This window comes from Carassius gibelio, chromosome B23, assembly GCF_023724105.1.
Source record: "Carassius gibelio isolate Cgi1373 ecotype wild population from Czech Republic chromosome B23, carGib1.2-hapl.c, whole genome shotgun sequence".
Lineage (NCBI taxonomy): Eukaryota > Metazoa > Chordata > Actinopteri > Cypriniformes > Cyprinidae > Carassius > Carassius gibelio.
This window is the reverse complement of record NC_068418.1, coordinates 52,833-73,640: the sequence shown is the minus strand read 5'-3', so window position 1 is coordinate 73,640 and position 20,808 is coordinate 52,833. Positions and strand designations below refer to the sequence as shown.

The window sequence follows — 20,808 nt, the reverse complement described above, 5'->3', positions numbered from 1 at the left end:
CAATATCTGATCTGAAATAGCATTTAGATATATTTACACAGTTTAATGTATCTCAGATGGGACATGGATGCATTTACCTGCAGATACAGATGTATAAATAATGTTTTGTTTTAAACAAAACGCTGAATACTGATCTTTGAAACGATTTCAAACATGAAAAAATGCATAGTCAAAGAGCTGTACCTGCACGACTAGAATCATCCCAGGATGTTTAAAAAATGGTTATAAAGTGGACTTAATTGCCTTAAAAGGAGCTTTTGACATTTGATGTTCAGCTACTCGACCAATGGTGTGAGTTTGGGGAGGGGCTTTGTGTTTGTGTGGACAATATCTGATTGAAGACAGTGGAGTGTGCAGTAGGAGTGTTTGGGAAAACCTGTTTGGAAACTATCATTATCTTTAAATGTTAAAATATTGTAGAAAAAGCTTTCATTGCCTTTGTGCAATGTCATTCTTTGTTTTGTTTTTTTGCACATTGTAACTTAAGAGCATCTGCGCTTTTTTTCTGGAACATTCTGCTCACTCACTGATTCATACATTTATTACTTCTGCTCTTGCTTACAGTCTATCAGCCTGTTAATTATATTACCATCTCAGTCACACACACACTCCCACTCTCTCTCTCTCTCTCTCTCTCTCACACACACACAGCCTTACCCCTCGCTCATACAACACTCCCACTTGCTGGAAGGCGGCAGTATGAACAGCGCATACTAAACTCACACATGTGCATCTCTGGCCATTGACGAGGAACGTGTATTGTAGCTGTCGAGGTCACGTGACCGAAACGAGGGAACTCTGAGGACACCTTGAGCTCACCTGCCACATTTCTTTCCTCTTCTCTCTCTCTCTCCAGGTTCATCTGTGTTTCTCCCTCTTCCTCTGTGCTACACACTAAAGAACAGGATCCTAAACGCAGATCTCATCAGGTAGGCTATTTATCCTTTTTTCTGGCTTTTCTTTCTGTCTCTCTCCTGTTCTCTGCCTGCCTGCTCGCCGTGCCGCAGAGATGCTGCGTCATTGTGTGATACGCTCTGGCACATAAGGTGTGTGAGAATCTGACAGGCTGATACGGGCAGGACCGGCATTCTGATTTCTCCTAACAGCCCCTTGTATCTTTACATTTCCTTCTTTTTCTTTCTAGCTACTATCAGTTTTTTTAAATTATTTTGTGAATTATCACTTCATTGATTATGTGTCTATTGTCTGTGCATTTTTTTCTGCAGGTTTTGAGCATCTCTGTACCTGTTAAGTATAGTTATGCTCTCATAGCTCTATATGTTATATATATTGAAGCAGATGTGTGTCATGTAATTTTGTGTGTGTGCCGGGCGGGATAACATGCTAGCTGGATTCAGGGTGACGTGATGTTGCCTGTCTAGACACCTGCCATTAGCATCACCAGACTGTCCAGATACATAACGGTGATGGTGGCAGTGATTTAATGATGGTGTAGGTCACCAGGGTTGGGTGATAAATCACAGCATGAGCAATTTTATATCATAGTTACTGTATATATATATATATATATATTATATATATATATATATATATATATATATATATATATATATATATATATGTATGAAAAAAATATACTTAATATGCTGTAGTTTGTTAATATATATGTATATGTTTCTTTTTTATTTAAATTCTTTCAATTAATTCAATAAATAAATGTATAAATAAATGGGCACATTAATGTGTTATTATCACGCTAAAGCATTAATTAATTAATTTCAACAATTATTTTATCACGCATTAATGCAGTGTTTTTATTATTATAATTTTTTATATTATTATTTATTATGTTTTTATAAAAGTTAATACAACCAACCAATACTTTAAAATATCTGACAATTTTTTTTTTTTTTTTACAAAAATCACAAACTTTTATGTACCATTTGTCCAAACCCAACGAACAAAATATGTAATTTGTCATCCTATCAAATGAACATGCTATATTTTCAATTGGCTCTAAATGGACAACTGTTCGATTAATCATACACTCAACACAAGAAATGCAGTTTTCCTAAGCGCTTACACTTTTATCACAATTGCTTCAGAGTAATAATAAAAGGGAAACTATAAAAAGAGCAAGAACAAATATGGGGGGGGGGGGGGGGGGGGTAAAAATTTTCTGAGGTGTGCAATTATTTTCAGGGACACACACGGCGAACATAGTTCCAGGCAGCTCTCTTGACCGCATTACAGGTCCATATCACTTCGCATAGTTAACTGTAAAAATGGTCACACAGTTTGCACAAAAAGGTGTTGTCAGCACTGCCCAGATGATTTAATCAGTTAGCCTATATAGTGTAGCAACTTTAAAGGCTACACATGACATTTCTCACTAGTGAGGTATTAATGTTTAGTGAGGTTTAGAGACGCTGCTACAGAACACTGTTGAGGGACTCACAGAGGTAGCCTAATTCACACAAGTTCTCTCTCTCTCTCTGTCTCTTTCTTTCTCTTTCTCTAAGTATATCTGTCTCTCTTGCTCTCTTTCTAATAACTTCATTAATAACTGCATTAGAATGCTATCAACGGCTCAAGCCTCCATTACAAGCTTTAAAATGACATTTTGGTACTAGCAAAAGAGGCACTGGATGAAATGCAGAGGAAATAATCCTACTCACAATAGCGATTTAAGTACAAAAACCAGACAAATCCCTTTAAATATATCATTTGATCAATGTCTTGAGGTGTGGTAACCATAGTATAAGTGGAATAATTGATTCTGGGCCATGGAATTAATAGAAATCAATTATTCCTTATGTAGGCTATATAAAGACTGATCTGTAGTTATTAGAAAAAAAGGTTGTTTGCATTTCTCGCTGCTAAAGGTGGCACAAACAGATTTTACATTTAACGGTGCAATTCGTTTTTTTTTTCCTCATGAGTAATAGCAGGTGTTGGTGTTGAAACGATTTTTATTGAGTTTAGACATACACAATATTTGTAAAACAAAACTCCCCGTTGAAGAATTGCAGTAAACATATATTTTCGTTAGCATATTCGTGCATATACAACTGAATTTGTTCAAATGAGATATGTTGAATGCCAATAATAATTTCATTTCAGAGCTGTTCTTATGCTGTAGCACAGGAGAAGATTATCAGTAAAAAACAACAACTTGGCTTTATCTTAGAAATAGACTGACATTTAATATTGGTTTGGACTTGAAATATAGTTCAAAACTTGTATGAACTGCATTTATGGTGCTTTTTGCACATCCAGCCATTGCACATTATATATTGTTATGCCGCCAAACTCTATGAGTTGCAGTAATCACTCTGTAGTTGTACTGGACGACTGACTGATCTCAGAATCTCACAAGAGACCATTTTTGAGGAAGAGATATTGACCAGAGAGTTCTTGGTTTATATTGTTGTTGAACTCCATCTTTTTTTTCTTTGCCCACCCCTTTACTAATCTTTTTGTCATGACAAAAAGCATGTGTCATATGCAACGTGACCTTTTCTCATCCATTTATCCATGTCCCTCAGCACCCCGCTGTGTCTGTGCTGAACAAGGTCACGATACAGGTGACTGTAGTCTTCATGCATCATGCCAGAAGGCCAGTGAAGCACAGGAGGAGCCTTCCGTCTGCTGTCTGTCTCCTCTCCTGCAGTGCTGTAATGGCAGAAAGCTGACTGCCATCAGTGGCTGGAATTACATTTACAATTCCTTTACAATTCCATTTTTCAATGCATAATGTTAATAATTAATAATTTCTTCAGAGAAAAGTAACTGGCAGAATTTGTTTAAGAAAAACATTGGCGCAAAGAGTTGTTAGACACTGAGACATTCTAAGTAATTTACTGCAGAACAGACATTGGACCCATAGTCATGTGAAGAAAGAAGTGCATGTGCTTTGTTTGTGCATTGAGTAAATGATGACAGATTTTTCATTTTTGGGGGGTGAATTATCCCTTTAAACATGCTTGCTTTATGTGGAAAAAAAGTATTTAGAGTTTCTGCAAGATGCCAGACATTAACTAATGGCTGCATGTTTTTTTGTTGCTGTGTCATGCCATGTGTCAGTTATGATATATTAAAATGCTTCTCAATGCGAAAGAAGCATGTGAAGAGACAGAATTGTTTACTTGGCAAGCACACAGACTCTTTCATTGGGAGGCACTGCAGCAGGGAAAGCAATGATGTAATGCCCAAGGGGGGGGGGGGGGGGATTGGTCACCCCCTTCTTCTCTGTCTGGCAGGGGCAAAAAAGACAGACAGGGAGGGCATGGTTCTCAACCTGCTGCATGGGAGAGACTGATGCTCCATTAGACATAGTGGATACTACAGTCACAGCTACCGCTCATGTCAGGAACTCAGTGAACTCCAGGTTCTGCAATGTGATCATGCTTAGTTATTCAGTGCATTCCATGAAATTATAGTGTGAACAGTTTCAGGTCATTCCCATACTTACATTCCATACTTGAATATAAAACCTCAGCTGCTTGACTTTGTGACTGCTCAAATTGCGAGAATGTGTAACTGTATTTTTTTTCTTCTGTAGAACATTATATACATATGTATAATTTATGATATTTGTCAGTTTTGACAATGTGTAGTTACTGCATTTTGCCTTTTAAGGTAATATGGATTATGCAAAATAACAGAAAACAGAAAAGTCAATTTTTATTTTTAATTTTGTTGTTAAATCCATGAATTGGAGAAACAGAATGAGAATTTTCTTTCAGACCAACTGAGAAGTTTTGTCTCTCATCTCACCTCTTTATATTGATTTAAAATGTTAAAGGTAAAACTAAAATAAATAAAAAAAATCCTGATAAACTGTACTTTGTCCATTTAAATCATATTTTGTTGGAAATCTGCCTCTTTAGACCTCAATCCCACGTTTTCTTGATTTATCAACAACTCTACACAGAAATTTGTTTATTATCCCTCGCTTGTTAGCAAATAATTATTCTTTAATAGATGAAAACTGTCTCCGGGTTTATTACCAAGCCTTCATCTTCCAGGCAGAGACAGGCATCTTGACAATCTCATCATTTAAATATTAGGAAAGCTCATAGCTCAGATAATATTACAATTTAATGAAAGATAAATCCAAAGTACATCAAATGAGATCATCTTTTATTGGTATCTTTACAAAAGGGTGAAATAAGATGACTGACTTTGAGAAAAATAATAAAGCTGTTTAATATTGGTTTAGTGCTATCTTTATTATGATTGCAATTTCCTGATGCAGTGAGGTATTTTAAAGTTCATTTTAATGGGTGTCCTTACATGGTTTGGCTCAAAAAGAAGAAAGCAAAAACGGTATTAATGCTGTAAGCTTGCAGGATGGCATGCAAAAAATGTCCCCACTATCTCACCGATGTCACTAAAAATAGTTGTCCTGAAGAATCACACCTATCTCTGTGACTGCCCTAGGCTCTGTAGTAGTGGTCATTGGATGTCAGGATAGAGTTCTTTAAAGTCAACATGAAAATAAAAAATCTTCCTCTTCAAAGAATAGTTTGGAATAGTTTTGGAAGAGAATAAAGATGTAAATGAGTTTGTTTCCACATCAGAATGGATTTGGAGAAATTTTGCATTACATCACTTGCTCTCCAGTGGATCCTTTGCAGAGAATGGGTGCCATCAAGTAATTCACATGACTCCAGTCCATTAAAGTGAAGTGAAAAAGTTCAAGTTTGTAAGAAACAAATGCATCATAATGCAACAACAGGTTTTCACTTCCACCCAAAACACCATAATCCTTAATAATACTTTCCCAAGTGGAAAAGGTATAACTTTTTGATTGAAGAAAGCAATATTATGGATAGAAGACTCATATTATAGCTGGAAGCAACAGCTTTATGTTAAAAACATTTTAATGATGGATTTGTTTCTTACGCACGACTTTTCGCTTCACAAGACGTTAACTGATGGACTGGAGATGTGCAAGGCACTTTTTGATTACTGAGATGATTTAGAAGATGTTTTTAAACTGGATTTTACGCCATAAATAAATTTGAAAATGCACCAGGTATTTGCTGGAAGTGTTTTCTCCTAGCAGGAGCTGAACTGAATTATAAATGTGAGCGAATAATGGAGGGATGCCCACTCAGGTTTGATTTTTGTTTCTAGACATTTTCTCTGAACATGTTCCTCTCAGTCTCTCAGTCAGGAAGACAACAAGCCGATGAGCCCTAGATCAGGAAGTTATAATCTCAAAGCTGTTAGGTGTCTTCAGAGACTTCACTCTTCTATAATGCCATTTTTGACTAAACTATTATGGTTTCATGGAATCCAATCCGCCAACTCACGTCTGACAAATAAAGCTGAAGAGCAGTAAGAGAGAACATATGAAACGCATGTTCTGGAGTGCATAAAGAACGTCTGTTGGATGTGTGGCGTTCACGGGGTGAGATAGCAGTTCAGCAGAAGCATATTTATGCCATCTGCCAGTCTTCCTGCTTTAAACATTCAGATCTGCTCTGAACATTCATCCATAAAGCAGCTCTGCTGTCATGTGTCTATTTTTTTTCACTCTGGCTTCTGCCTTTTTCAGGTTTTTGAACGATGTGGTTAATTTGGAGTTTCTCCAAGTTAATGCAGTTCTTTTTTTCTCTCTGTCTTTCTCTTTTTGGGTTGTGTAGTCACTAAGTTTAGTCAAGGGAGGCACAGGGCTAATTTAGACATGGCTTGTTCTGAAAATCACATAAAAACATCCTGAAAAGAAAGCATGATGGCCACACCAGAGCCTGCGGTTAACGCAGATCTTTTCCACCCTCCTCCTGCTCGCTGTCCTGTGCCTGTGAGGGTGAAATTACTCTGTCTCATTGGAGTTCTCGGTGTGAACATGCCACGAACGGCACTCATGCTCATACAGTGTGAGTCACTGTGTTGAGCGTCTGCATATTATCTGGTGGCAGAGAGGAAAACGCGGCATTTTCCACCTCATATCCCCTGAAGCGCAAGCAGAAAGTCAGAACTCTGTTGCTCTAACCCACCAGAACAGGAAACATACTGTAGATAGATGGAAAAAATAGGGGTACAGTAATATATTTTGCTAAGTTATTAAACATTTTTACATGCTTTTCCCAGCATTAATATTATTTAACACTAAATTGCATTAATGACATTGTTAAATGTAATGCATATCATGAAAAAATTCACTTGTTGCATTTCAAATGGTTGATTTTTATTTAAAATTAGCGTACAATTTTAAAAGAATAGTTCACCCAAAAATTTTAATTTGTTGAGACTGTACTCATCCTCAAGTCATCCAAGTAGATGAGTTTGTTTCTTCATCGGGACAGATTTGGAGAAATTTAGCATTATGTCACTTGCTCACTAATGGATCATCTGCAGTGAATGGGTGCCATCAGAATGAGAGTCCAAACAACTGATGAAAAATAATCAGGTCTCCTGTCCATCAATTACTGTCTTGTAAAGTGAAAATGAATTTTTACAGTGTTTCACCTTAAAAAGGCCACTTTTCAACTTAAAACAGTCCATGCATAACTCCTAAAATGTATCTTTCATCCATGCAACCCTTGCACCATTGTAGTGCTGTTTTATAGGGTAAATGGACACCAGTACACTGGTTAGTACTGTATATCCATCTTTTCTCTTCAAGCTTTTCTAGGCTAGTTGTTACTGTAGACACTCTTTATAACTCTGTCACTCACACAGTCTCAAAAGCCAATGGGAAAATGGAGTTGTACAGGTTTATCCGGAGCCAAAGCTGCAGTTCATTATGCTCCATAATAAAGACATGTTGAAGCAGCTGTGAATGGAGTTAAGCAGAGGTGACTCTTGTGTCAGAGCCGCTGTCATACGCTGATAACTGGAGCTCTTTATTTAGTTCAGGCCTGTGGAGATGTTCTCTTGTGCCTCCACCAGAGACTTGTGTATGGCCAGAATGATGCAAAGAAAATCTATGTCAGGCATTCTTTATGGCCATGGAGTGTGTGAAAAAGATAAATGCTGTTTCAAAACATATTGAACTGTTTATGTTTTATAAAAGCAATTTTCTACAAAGGCAGCATATTCAATTAATAGTTCTGTCATGAAACTCTAGACCTTCTGACAGTTTTCATGATGGAAACTTAAACGCGACTGGTAAAATATTTTAATATTAGTTAAAATAACAGATATTTTTTTATTAACTATTAGTAAGAATTTTATAAAACAGTACATTTTCAACACTGATAATAAGAAAAGAGGAAAATTATCATGGAAGTATCATGTGACAATGAAAACTGGAGCTGAAAATTCAAGTGTGATAAGCATTCATTTCAATAGAATGCCTATGATGGACGTACTGGCTGTGTAGCCAAAGCAAGGGAATTATGTTGTTTTGTATTCTGTAGGTGTACCATTGAACACTAATGAGTGTCCCGCAATGAAGGCTTGTCTCTGTGGTTTGTCCAGGTGTGTGTGTGTGTGTCATACACAGTTGAATGCTGATTGACTAGGTTGTGATCTCATTAAAGAGCTAATGAGCTCATTCTGTGTGTTAGTAACACATACTCCCATGTGTTCTTCCTTGCACATTTACACAGATAGTTTTTTCATCAGGAACAGCTTTAATTATTATGTATATATTGGAAGCTAACAGAAGTGTTTCTTTGATCTGATCTGTTTGCAGGTGCTTGTCCCGCTGAGAGACTCCACAGCACCCTTAAGCCAGCACCAATCGTCACTGAAGTACCACCACTTAGACAGGTACCAGCCTATCCCTGCAGTACATCTCTAGCATGACCAATCACAACAGACGTTATTACAGCTCCTCTTACATTAAAATGTGGCATAAATGCCACATGAACCACCTCTGATCTTTGATTCATTCCAGTTTGCCTTTTTGGATAGGGCCCCATAAGTCAGGGTGCACAGGATTTTATCAGTCCACTGCGAAACAGTCTTGTGTGTATAAGTTCCCAGGCTGCTACAGTGTTGTATCTGATTTCAAATTATTTTGCCCTTAAATGTCATGTAAAAGAAAACAAAGTGTGATTGGTAGCTTTAGATGTTAGTTTAGATGGCTATATCCTGTCTGACGTCTAGTTTGCACTGCATTAATTCTGTGTTTGTTGGATCAGTGTGAACCAGCCCTGAAAAACTGATATATACATATATATTCAAGTTTTTTGTTTTCATTGAACAAAAGCAACATTTGACAGTTTTAGCTTGTTCATAATAACAGCATAGCCACAAGACATAAACAGCATGAATATATACATATTAACCTTTTTCTTGTAAAGCTATCTCCAATTTTACAACTTCTTTGCCATGACCATTGTCAACCTCAAAAACCCTAAAACCACTGTAAAAAAAAATCAAAAGCTTCAAATTTTTTTATTTTAAGTCTGAATATGGGCCCTATTCACAGACATTTCATTTCCTCACTGGGCACGAAGTGATTTTTATTTTTTTATTTTCAGGTAGTCAACATCATGCCACAAATATTGTTGATTGTACTTAACCTGGAATATTTTTTTAAGCTGATGGCTGCAATGTGGAGCAGACTGTGATTATCAAACGTCTGGCTTCACAAAACTGCCTCAGATCTACATCCAAAAACCTTGTAACCCTAAAATGTAATAGTTTCTGTAGTTACAGTAGCAGATTGAGGTGTATTGAATGTTTTAAGTCTCCAGCACACAGGAGCTGTGAGTGGGTTGAGCAGGAGGCAGAGAGCCCTTCAAGCTGCTGATGAGCGTGACGCACACCCGCGAAATACCAAAACAAAAGCCAGTTAATAACCAGTGCTTTGCTTTTCTCTCTGCTTCTATTTTCAAGCAAAGCTGCAGCAGAAGAGCTTTTCATTAGCCTTCCTCTCCCTGTTTTTGAATGCACATCGGGCCCTCTGAGAGATGGAAAAAGGCGAAGGCTGTTCCGATCGGTCTAATGAATGTTTACATGTTCGTGTTGATGGGTAGGACGTGGCTTGGCGGGTCGATGTTCACATGTGCGGACACCCACACAGAGACGTGTGAAAGAGATGAGATTCCTGTCATTTTTTTCTCCCTCAGTGACTAAAACACACACAGCTGTTGGTTTTATAGATGTTTACACATATGTGTCTAAGTATTTACATGTTTAAATACGCGCATGCTCATTTACGGAATGCATGTGACAAATCTTCGGCAATAAAAAAAGATTAGCAACACGCTAATCTTGTAATATTTTGGATTTAGCCATCAGTTTTTGTTTTATGAGTCAGCCATGAGTCACACATTAGAGGATATTCCAGTGATTGTATCATGCTGTGTGAATGAAGATTTGAAACTAATTTGGCATCTGTACACAACACAATTTAATTAAACTCTGTCTTCCTTTCTCTGTTTTCGCTAGTGTCTAACCCTCGCCACCGCACCAGCATCCATATCAAGACCGTAGGCAGTGCAGAGCAGTACACGTGTCACGACCACACTTATGCAAGCTTGTTTTTAACAGGTTTCACAGCAGATGTGTAATCTATCCTGCGGGCTGTAATTGCATGTGTAAAATAGCAGTATGATTCGTATCGCAGATTCGAATAATCCCACTGTGAATTTTTCAACTACTACTAGCTCCCTCAGCAAACAATAATATTTTTAAATTTTAAAACTAGGAAAGTTTTCCCAGAGGGAAAACAAAATAATAAGACACTTGACACTCTCCTGTGATGAGTCTTATGCAAGTAATAGATGAGTGATGTTTACTGTTATTTAAAAAATCCCAAATTAATGTCCAGGATTCGAATGGGATTATCCTGAAGCATTCAAAGAATCATAAAGGATCCTTTAAACATCTGCTAATTCTGTACAAATGTCTGTACAAATAAAGTGGAAAGGGGACTTTAAGATTAAAAAGGATTCTAGTTGTTTGGCTATCCCATTAGGATCCTCAAGGAAGACATGAAATGACATTCATAACCCATTTTCACTTTTGTAATGTGACGTATTTCCAAGTGGGACTAAGGAGGTGTTTATTGGATTGTGAAAAGTGGGATTTCCTTAACAAAATTTTGCCGCCAGAGTATACAGTGGATTGTGAAGGTCCCAAAACAGTGACAGCAGGTGATACACACACTTTTGAAATGTTTTGAGTGAAAAATGTTTTCACTAGATAAATGATATCTCAGTTGGACTTCTTCTTTTAATCTCTTTTTCAATTTGACTGGTTGCTATTGTTGATGCAACTTATACTGTTTACATTAATCAGCATTCCATTAGTGTGTACTTAATGGCAAGATTTAAGAATAGGAGCATTAACAAGAGTACTCTAAAATAACCCCAAATATGCTGATTGGCTATTGGATAATAATTTTTCCCACCTGCATGGTCTATATGACATCAGCTGAAACAATCAATCAAACACACAAAAAAGTTTGTGTTCAATACTTTTATATCTTTTCATTTTACAATGAAGTTCAGGATGAATCAAACCAAAAATCGATGATTTACTATATAGTCTTTGAGAAAAGATGCCAATTTTCCAAAAACTGGGACCTAAAGGACACTGACACTGTGGGTGAACCTTCTCCACACAGTGGAGAAACACAAGAAAAGTTTGACAGGATATTGAATGTCCAGTTTGGTAGATTGAATTACTCACAGATACTGTAACAGGTGGGGTAAATAATTCAAGATGAAACGGTTCTTTAGCTGTGTTTCAATGGAACATGGTGTATCACTCTTTATGCTGCCCACTCCTCTTTGGCTGAAAGACAGCCTCTTTATATAAATAAAACCCACAGGTTTATGTTCACCTCTTCCTGTAGCAAATAAAAAGACCTATAAAAACCTGCATCAGTGTCCTCGTTTTGCAGCACTGTGCAGTTCTCAGTCCATGTCTAACATAGTCCAGTTGCTGTTCTGTCTCCCTTTTGGAGTGTGCATGTGTGAGCTGAGAGCTCTGCAATGCAGCTGCAGTGGTGTGAGCTAGGTTTCCGTACGGAGAGAGGAAGAGTGGGGGACGGAATGAAGGATAGTACCTATTTAACCTGCAGCTAGAAGGAACTGCCAGCATATAATTGATGTAGATTACGTTCTGTGTGTAAAAGTTCTTCAGTGCTTGTCTTGGCAAGCTGAGAGTTTTTAACCACTTGATTTGGATGTGGCACAATCCCATGCATTAGTAGCAATGCATGCAATCTGGCTGACAGTTTGACTTTTTGCATTGGTGATGTGCAAAAAAGACTTTTAAGGTCCGACAGCACTGACATCACCCTGCAAAGGTATACATTTATCTACTTCTAAAGGATGCATATTCAAATTTTTAATTTTGTCATCATTTGTTCACCATCACTTTCTTTTGCACACAGTGTGCTCATTGTTGTTTTGGACCCCATTGACTTTTATTGTAAAAAACAAAAATGCAAAAAACAGAAAAAAAAACCTACCATATACAATTGAAATGACATGATGGTGAATAAATGATGCCAGAATATTTATTTTCAGGTAAACAATCCTTTTATGGTTACTTTTTAGTACCATTTAAGTGACATGACATTCAGCCAAGTATGTTGGCTGTACTCAGAATTCTCAAAATTCATGCACTGCATTTAACCCATCCAAAATGCACAATCACAGCAGTAAACACACACTCTGAGCAGTGTGCAGCCATTTATGCTGTGCCGGGGTGCAGTTGGGGGTTAAGTGCATTGCTCAAGGGCACCTTCCCAGACAGCAAGCAGTGTCAGCCCAGATCCGGCCCGAATAGATTTCACGTGGCCCAGATGTGGGCCGGATCTGGGCCAACACTATATTGGTGTCTGGGTCAGTTGTTGTATTAACAGTCCAAGACTCAAACCCACAACCTTAAGGGTAGGAGTCATACTCTCTAACCACTAGGCCACGACTTCCCCCTAAGGGTAATGTCCTGTCCCAGTGACAAGTATTGTATTCCTGAAGGTAATCTATTTGTTTTTTAGGTTTATTGTTCTGAATTTGTCCATTTTAATCACTTTCAAACATTTTGTCAGCAGAAAAATGGTCCTACACAAAGGGGAGGATTGCAGTAATAGAAGAACAATTTTGAGTTTTATAACAAACCTTTAAATTAAACCTTTTTTTCTGCAACATATTATATTTTATTTTAAAACACTAGCCATCATGCATGATTTTGTAAATGGTTGCACAGTAAATTGGCTATCACACACTAAATGAATAGGGATCACACATAAACAGATTCTTCAACTTCTGTGTGACTTATTTGTAGGAGACACATGACAAATGAGAACAATATGTGTTCTAAAATCAGCTTTTCAGCTCATCAGCTCAAAGTATCAAGCATGATTGATATTCTCTAACTAGAATCAGTCATACACTTTGTGATTTTCTGTGAATTGTAAACTGTCCAAAGTCATAAGTCATGAAGTGTAGGTTTTACAGAACGTTCTAATATTCTGAAGAATTATTTTTATTATTATAGAAGTGCATACTTTTTATGCAATGGAAAGATTCCATTGATGTTAAAATTCTTCATGGAACCACCAACACCATTAAAGAACCTTTATTTTTAGCAATGTCAGAATTAGTGAATACACTCTCTATGTATTTCCATATGAATTCTACTGCATATTTTTTGCTTGCATATTTGTCATGCACTTGAATAGCTTTGAAATTTTGTATAAAAGGGTTTAAACAAGGGTTTAAGTGAGGATTTCTACTGTCGTGTGGGTTCGGATTTAATGTTCATCCAGATGCAGTTTCTTTTTTCATTTATTCAAATAGTGTTTACTGTCAGTATGTGCCACATTCCAAGGATTAATCCCAGCTTCGGCGGTGCGCCTATTCAAATTTAGGATCTATCACGAGTTATTTTGAACTTTTTGGAATAGAATAGTTAAAGTCTTTGAATGTCAATGCAAATGTTCATCTTCTTCTGGGACAATTTAATGCCATCCCCAGTAGGGAGTTCTGACAGCATGAACAAAATCCCTACCAAAACAGTTTGGGGCTTTGACTTCACAGCTTCACAGATACCCTAAAGGTTGCAGGGTTTGGATAGGGTGCACATATCACACTGTCTGCTCAGGGACGTATGAGTGCCAGGGGCCTAGATGTCTGCCAACTGGCTCTGGTTCACCCAAGGACAGTTGGAGATTTTTTTCCTGCTTCTTTTTCTGGGAAAAAAAGAAGGTCAGAGCTGTCACTTCCATCTGGGTTGAAAGAAATGCCTCGTCTGACTGCCATCCTCTGTCAGCCAATTAGAGCATGCTAAGTGCCACAATTCATCCACCAATCACAGCTGGGTCTACATGGGGGGCATGGGGTTCAATTTTGGCATGGCATCAGTTACAGGCAGATTATAAACTACACGTTGGGCTTCTCTTTATTTACTGTGACACTGGATCAGTGAATTATATGAATAATTTAGATTCAAATGTATTAATGTTCTTTTTTTAAGTTTGCTCAAGAGTCAAAATTTACCCCATGAGGTATTTGGTAAAGTAGTTGATTTAATTTGTACGCGGTTGCTAAAAAGCATTTGTAGATTGGCGCAACATTTAAAAAGTTAGTCTGAATTCATACTGAAAAGCTAAGTGCAGGTTTTTGATATTCTCATGTTTTTGTTCTAAGTTTAGAAGTAACACTTAGTTTGGGGGTTGTCGGAGGACAGTGTAACAGCTTTCTGCAGAAGTCCACTTCCACGCATTAGAAAGTGATGTGGCTGTCTTTTCAATGACGTCCACTTCATCAGCAATCCATCCATCTCTCTTTGCTTGTACAGGAAGTGGCCCTGCAGTGCTGCGACAGCTGAGAGTAAATTCAAATACGCGGAGAGTCATAAACAGATGCTTGTGATGCTGTTTCCACTATTCCAGCTCAGTTTTTGTGGATTTATAATGGATTTGTGGAGAAAAAAACTTATGACACATGGCTTTAGTTTGATCTAAATTGTGGAATCAGATGCAGCTCAGTTGTCTGAGTTATGTAAATTTTTGTTAGCTTTGGCAAAATCACTTAATGTAAATCAGTTCTATCGTGTGCATTTTGGAAACGCCCTGGGCAGCTTCTTTTTGTCTAGGTATTGGTTATAGAAGTATAGCTCCTATCTGTTTGTATGGGGAAAGGCTGAAATCTCTCCAAAACTGTTGGCTAAACATCAAATTGGTAATAAAATCGGACTAAAATATTATGTATTTTGCTTCTAAAGCTGAAATCATTTCAGGTCAGTCCTACCAATAGAATTCTGCAGTGATGATGTATTTTTGTAAGCCAACTCAGAAGAAGTCATGGTCCCTGGTCCCCTCGACAAAAACCCAACAGAATTTTTCATAAAGTGAGCTCGTTTGTTCATCATGACAGTCTTCACAAATGAACACAAGTGGAATAAAATGTGAGACTACTTTGTGCTTATTTTAACCACAAACCTTTTAGCACTTAAGCAAAATATAAAAAAAAAACTTGTTGACTTCATGATGATAGAACAGGAAGTGCTAAAATGCTATCTTGTTTCTGGATTTTGTCAATTCAAAAATGTTACTAGAGCCACAAGAAAATGTCTTTAACTATAATATGATTGGTGCTTGGGCTAAAAGGCTGTGCATTGTTTCCTAATTTTTTTTTTTTACTCTGCTCTATTTTGTTTCCTAATCTAACTTTATAATAGAACTGACACTATATAATGTGAATATTGTTGGCTCTGTGACAGATTGCTTATGCTCATCTATTGGAAGTTGCTTTGGATAAAAAAAATCTGCTAAATGCATAGATATAAATGTTTTTCTGAGTTGAAAGGTTTCTCCCATTCATTTTTTACAAGTGCTCCATTCGCTCCTAGTCTTTGGCTCTAGTAAGTCATCACAGTTGTTTGGGGAGCAATACTCTGGACCTGTCTTCTGCATCTTTGCTGGTAGGTCGGATTTGTTGGATGGCCTAATGCCTGGTACTTTCACAGTGCCCAGCATACGTTCTCAAGATCAAAATCATCAGAAGCCTGGCACTCAGACTTGGTTTCCGTGCCCAGTGTATCACACCTGCTGTCGCTCCAGTGTCTCTATTCAAACGCCTCCTATTGAGTGTTACTGCCATTTCTGTCCACCAGAGTGTGCTGTTTTTCAGATAGAAATTTCACTGATGCTGGTACTGTAATGTGCTTAGTTTATGTCTTGTTGCAGTGAGATTGACAAAAAAAGAGTATTTGTGAGTGGGCCTAAATGATTGATGCTGGTCTAAAAGTGACCATGATCATGTACAGACTGCGAGGTGAGAGAGAAAGAGAGAGTGACATTGAGGTAACCCGTTTACGCTTTCTCTGAATGTGACATTGCCCAGTAAAAACAGAGTCCTTGTCAGTCTGCAGTAAATAACCAAGTCTCTAAAGCAGAGGTCTTCAGTTGCTGTGAATGTCCTTGTCTCTCTCTGTCACTTTTGGAGACACTTTCACAGATACAGTGATTTGCAGTGACAAAGTCATTTATTTTTAGTGTGATTTGGTGATATGAGATGACATGGCCAGCAGTGGCCATTGGTGATATGATGTGGGTGTGTCCAGTGATGGAAGAAAATTGAGAAATTTAGATTTTATGCATATGATTTGGTACTACCAATGGGAGTGAAGACAAATAATAGATTTCAATATTACAGGTATTCACTCATTCATTCATTCATTCATTCATTTCATTCAATAAATAATTTTGGTAATGCTTTACAGTAAGGTTAATCATGAAAAAAAAAACAATGAAAACAAATACTTTGATAGCATTCACTAATTTCTAAAAGTACTAATGCAGTTTAACATTTCATCTTGTATAAATAACTATTGTATAAATAATAGTTTACTAATGCTAATTAAATAGCTTTAATTTAAAGTACTATTTATTTATTTATTTATTTATTTTCCTATTGAAGCTTGCCTGTTTAAAAAAGTAATGTCCTCAATGCTAGCATGTTGTGGTTGATTGCATGTTGCTATGTGGTTGCTAATCAATTTATTAATCCAAGTCAAGAGTCCATCCTTCAATTTTTCTTTTATTTTTCTTTTTGGTTGGTGCCATATTTTACAGTTTGAGCCGTGTTTTTAAACATTTGGGATTTTATTTTCATATTTTTTTAAAAACTTTGTGGAATAGTTTTTAACTTCACATATTTGAAACACTTTTGGCGTTGAGTGCCAGTGGGAGTGCTGCATTAGATTGAATTTTTAGTGCTAGGTTTTATGCTTTCCCACGATTCCCCAGTTAATCAAGATCTCAGCGGGGTTCTGTCATGACTGCGACACCACAGATACCCAGCAAGATATCATACTGTAATCTCAGTGTATCGGGCACTCAGCAGATAAGTTTGCTGTGAGACGATTAGAAATTTTGCATATATGACAGTTATGATATGGATGAGTCACTCGAGTCTTTGGCATTGCCCTTGGCAATTGCAGCTGACTTTACAAGTTAAATTAAGATAAATATCTTACATCTGATAATTAATGTCACTAATCTGCAACATTTCTGTACATTCAGAACATCTGTATAACTTGAAGGTGCTATAAATGCTTCTGCATTGAATGCAACACATAAGAAGTCCCATTCTAACAAAAATAAAACCCCAGTAAGAATCAGAATTAGGATATTTTTATATTTATTTACTATTTTTAAGTCAAATTGTTGTCACTTAATATGGCTTCAATGTAAGTCTGTGGATTTTTGCCCAACCTGTGGTCCGCTTAGTAATATCACACCCCTTCTCATCAAACCACATGATTTTATGTATTTTACATGCTGAAATGCAATATTTAGGATTTGGTGATTTGTCCAAATCCCCATGTAACCCCATATATGAGCAAAGTGATGCTTGCCTTAGCAACATCAGTAAATGAAAGTAACATAATACCTAATTTTGGATTACGTAGCCCTTTCCTTCCACCAGGAATCATAGGGGTTTGCTTAGGAGTTACTCTGTGCAATCAGGCAGAAACTTTTCCTATAATCAACCAGTTGCAATAATCCTAAAAGCCTCGAGAAAGACCCTTAGTAACTCAGAGTGAGGGATTGAGATTGAAAGGGAGCGAGAGGAAAGGAAGGCGTCCTCCCTCGAGGAGTTACTGTCAGTCAGAGAGAAGGAGTGAGTCGTGGCTGATCAAAGCCTCCATTAGCAGCACAGACAGACTCCCCTCCACCAGCACACACTCAACAACCCCACTGAGCAATTAAGATATCATGAACATCTCTGGTGGCCCAAAGTCATCTGAAAATCCACTTCACTGAGAGAGAGAGAGAGAGAGAGAGAGAGAGAGAGAGTGGGCGAGAGGTAGAGGGCAGAGTTCGGACACTACAAATGAAGATTTACAAGCTACTGCTGCACTTTAAAAATTCTGCTTTAATTGCTGGCACACTGCAAGCCCATCTCACCCTCCCTTTCTCTTTCTTTATTTCTTATTTATGGAGGTAATATGCCCTTTGTGGATACATTGTATGGCCATGTACCTTGCATAGCAGACAGGAGACGGTGACATTTGCTATAACCCACCAAATTCAGTGGAAACGCATGTTCTGTCAAGTGTATCATCAAAATACAGGCTGCTCTTCCGTCCTTCACCCTCATTTTTCATATATGTTGTGACAGGTGAGGAAGATGTGAAGAGAGTGCACTTCACACTGACACGCTGCTGTCCTTTTTCAAAGAATCTGCTGTCAGAGTGTGTTTTTTCAGTGTAGTTCAAATCATATATGGCACCTACCAATGTTGTCTGGTCCTGTTTGCAGCTTACATATCACCTGTGTAGGAAGGAAGGGACTGACGTGTGAAGTTGATAACCAGTTTTAGTTTTTATGTGTTGTTTAGGGACAGGTTAATTGGAAATGGATTATACCATATAATGTGCTGGAATGGAAAAATTGAAAAATAGCATTCCTGGTTATAAAGAAAACGAATAACAGCATATTTTATCATCTTAAAATTTTACTCAGTATTTGAAAGGATGGCTAAATTTTGTGCATTTTTATTTGCACAACTTTTTGTTGTTGTATATTTTTATAACATTGCTTATACACAATAATATTGTATGTATATAACATATAACACAGAATTACAATATTACATTATTAAAGTGTTTATAATTACATATACTGTTCAAAGGTTTGGGGTTGGTAAGGTATGGTAATTAAAGCTAATTTTTTATAATCAAAAGACTGTAAAAACTGTCACATTGTGAAATAACATTACAGATTAAAATAGCTTTTTTCTATTTTAACATATTTTAAAATGTAATTTATTCCTGTGATGGCAAATCTGAATTTTCAGCAGCCATTTCTTCAGTCACATGATCTTTCAGAAATAATTCTAATTTGCTGATTTGGTGCCCAAGAAACATTTCTTTTTATTATCAAAGTTGTTTGTTTTTAAACCAAAACCTTTTGTAAAATTACAAATGTTTTTATATAGATATACTGTCAATTTTGATCAGTTTAATTCTTTCTTTGTTGACTTAAAGTATTAATTTCTCAAAATAAATCTCTAAATCTTACTATATGTAATATGTTAAATAATAAATTCTCTGAATTGAACGTGATGTGATCAGGTCATAATATACTATAATATCTTTATATTTAATATATATTATACACTGCCTTCTGATATATACAAAATGTATGGTGTAGTATTTAGTTAATATAGGTCTTATATTTTCTGAACATACCTTCATTCTCTGACACTTTTACATGAGTAGATGATGCATGTTGTTTGACTTTATCCAGTGTTCATTCTGTTGAGTCAGCGTGTTAACATTAAGCGTTCTTCTGATCATTCAGGACTAAGGAGTGACCCCTTCCCTCTGGTTCAGATGGCAGATGGTCGGCAGCCCGAGGACAGCGGCCCCCAGTGGTCATCTCCGGGAGCCCAGGGCTCATCCTCCCCAGGTGGGCATGGAGAGAACGGCTTCTCTTCTACCTACAGGACTTGCCAGCCTGGCGGTGCCCACGCTGGTTCTGCCGCCCCCTACACCAAAGAGAACGGCTTCAACGGAGACCTCACCTCTGGACACGCTGTGACTGCCGGTGAGAAGCAGAAAATGCCTTTCACATGAGCTTATTCACAGAAAACCCCATGACCAATGACTTCAATCAGTACTAGATGATTAGCTTTTGACTTAAGATTTTTTACACAGCAATTGAATTGAACGTTGTTAAGGATTTCCTTTCCAAGTTGTCATATGATAGAGGTCAAATAGTCTCGTCTAGGCAGACGTTTGCCTTGCAGCATAGCGTCTGGTTCTAACTGCTGTTATTTCTGGCCAAGAATTGCCCACTTAGACAGGAAGATCCTGCAAGACTGTTAGTGTATATATACATATTATATATTAGTGAAAGTGTTACTTAAATTAAACTACAAAAATAGACCAGCATGGAGAAAAAAATAATCTTCATTTTGAGTGGATAATCAGATTGAAACTTGATTACAGCCGGCAGTTGACATTTTTTTGTACAATATGCACAGATCAGACAGATAGTGTGTCCACTGGCTGTGCTGTCTGAGGCTGAAACTAGAGGTCAAGAGGTCAAAAGCAAAAAAAAATTGTATCCCATTATCTTAATTTTAATTTATTTAGCAAAAGATAGCATGTAATATGGTTGCAAACTTGCTGGAGACTCAACATGACTGGAATGTTGTAATAGATATAATAGTTATAAAAGATACTGCAGAGCAACCAAATTACATATTATCCACCGGTGGTTTATCTTATTTCATAAAAAATAATACAAGCACCCTGCGTTCCATCGTGCATGACAGCTATTAATATAAAGTGAAAGGAAAGACAAAATTAGCCAAGAGTGAACAATTTTGTCTGGTTTTTCCCATTGCAATGATAGACTAGGGTTAATAACAGTGTGTTGCAATTTTAAATGTCATGGAATCATAC

General features: G+C 37.1%; 1 long non-coding RNA gene across 1 annotated transcript; it reads left to right on the top strand.

The window, feature by feature from the left end:
* Nucleotides 1–686: 686 nt before the first annotated feature.
* On the top strand, nt 687–19,939 carry LOC128011081 (uncharacterized). The gene is made up of 3 exons (XR_008182464.1): nt 687–929; nt 8,615–8,691; nt 19,700–19,939. It is a non-coding gene; the product is annotated as an uncharacterized LOC128011081 (long non-coding RNA).
* Nucleotides 19,940–20,808: the final 869 nt, after the last annotated feature.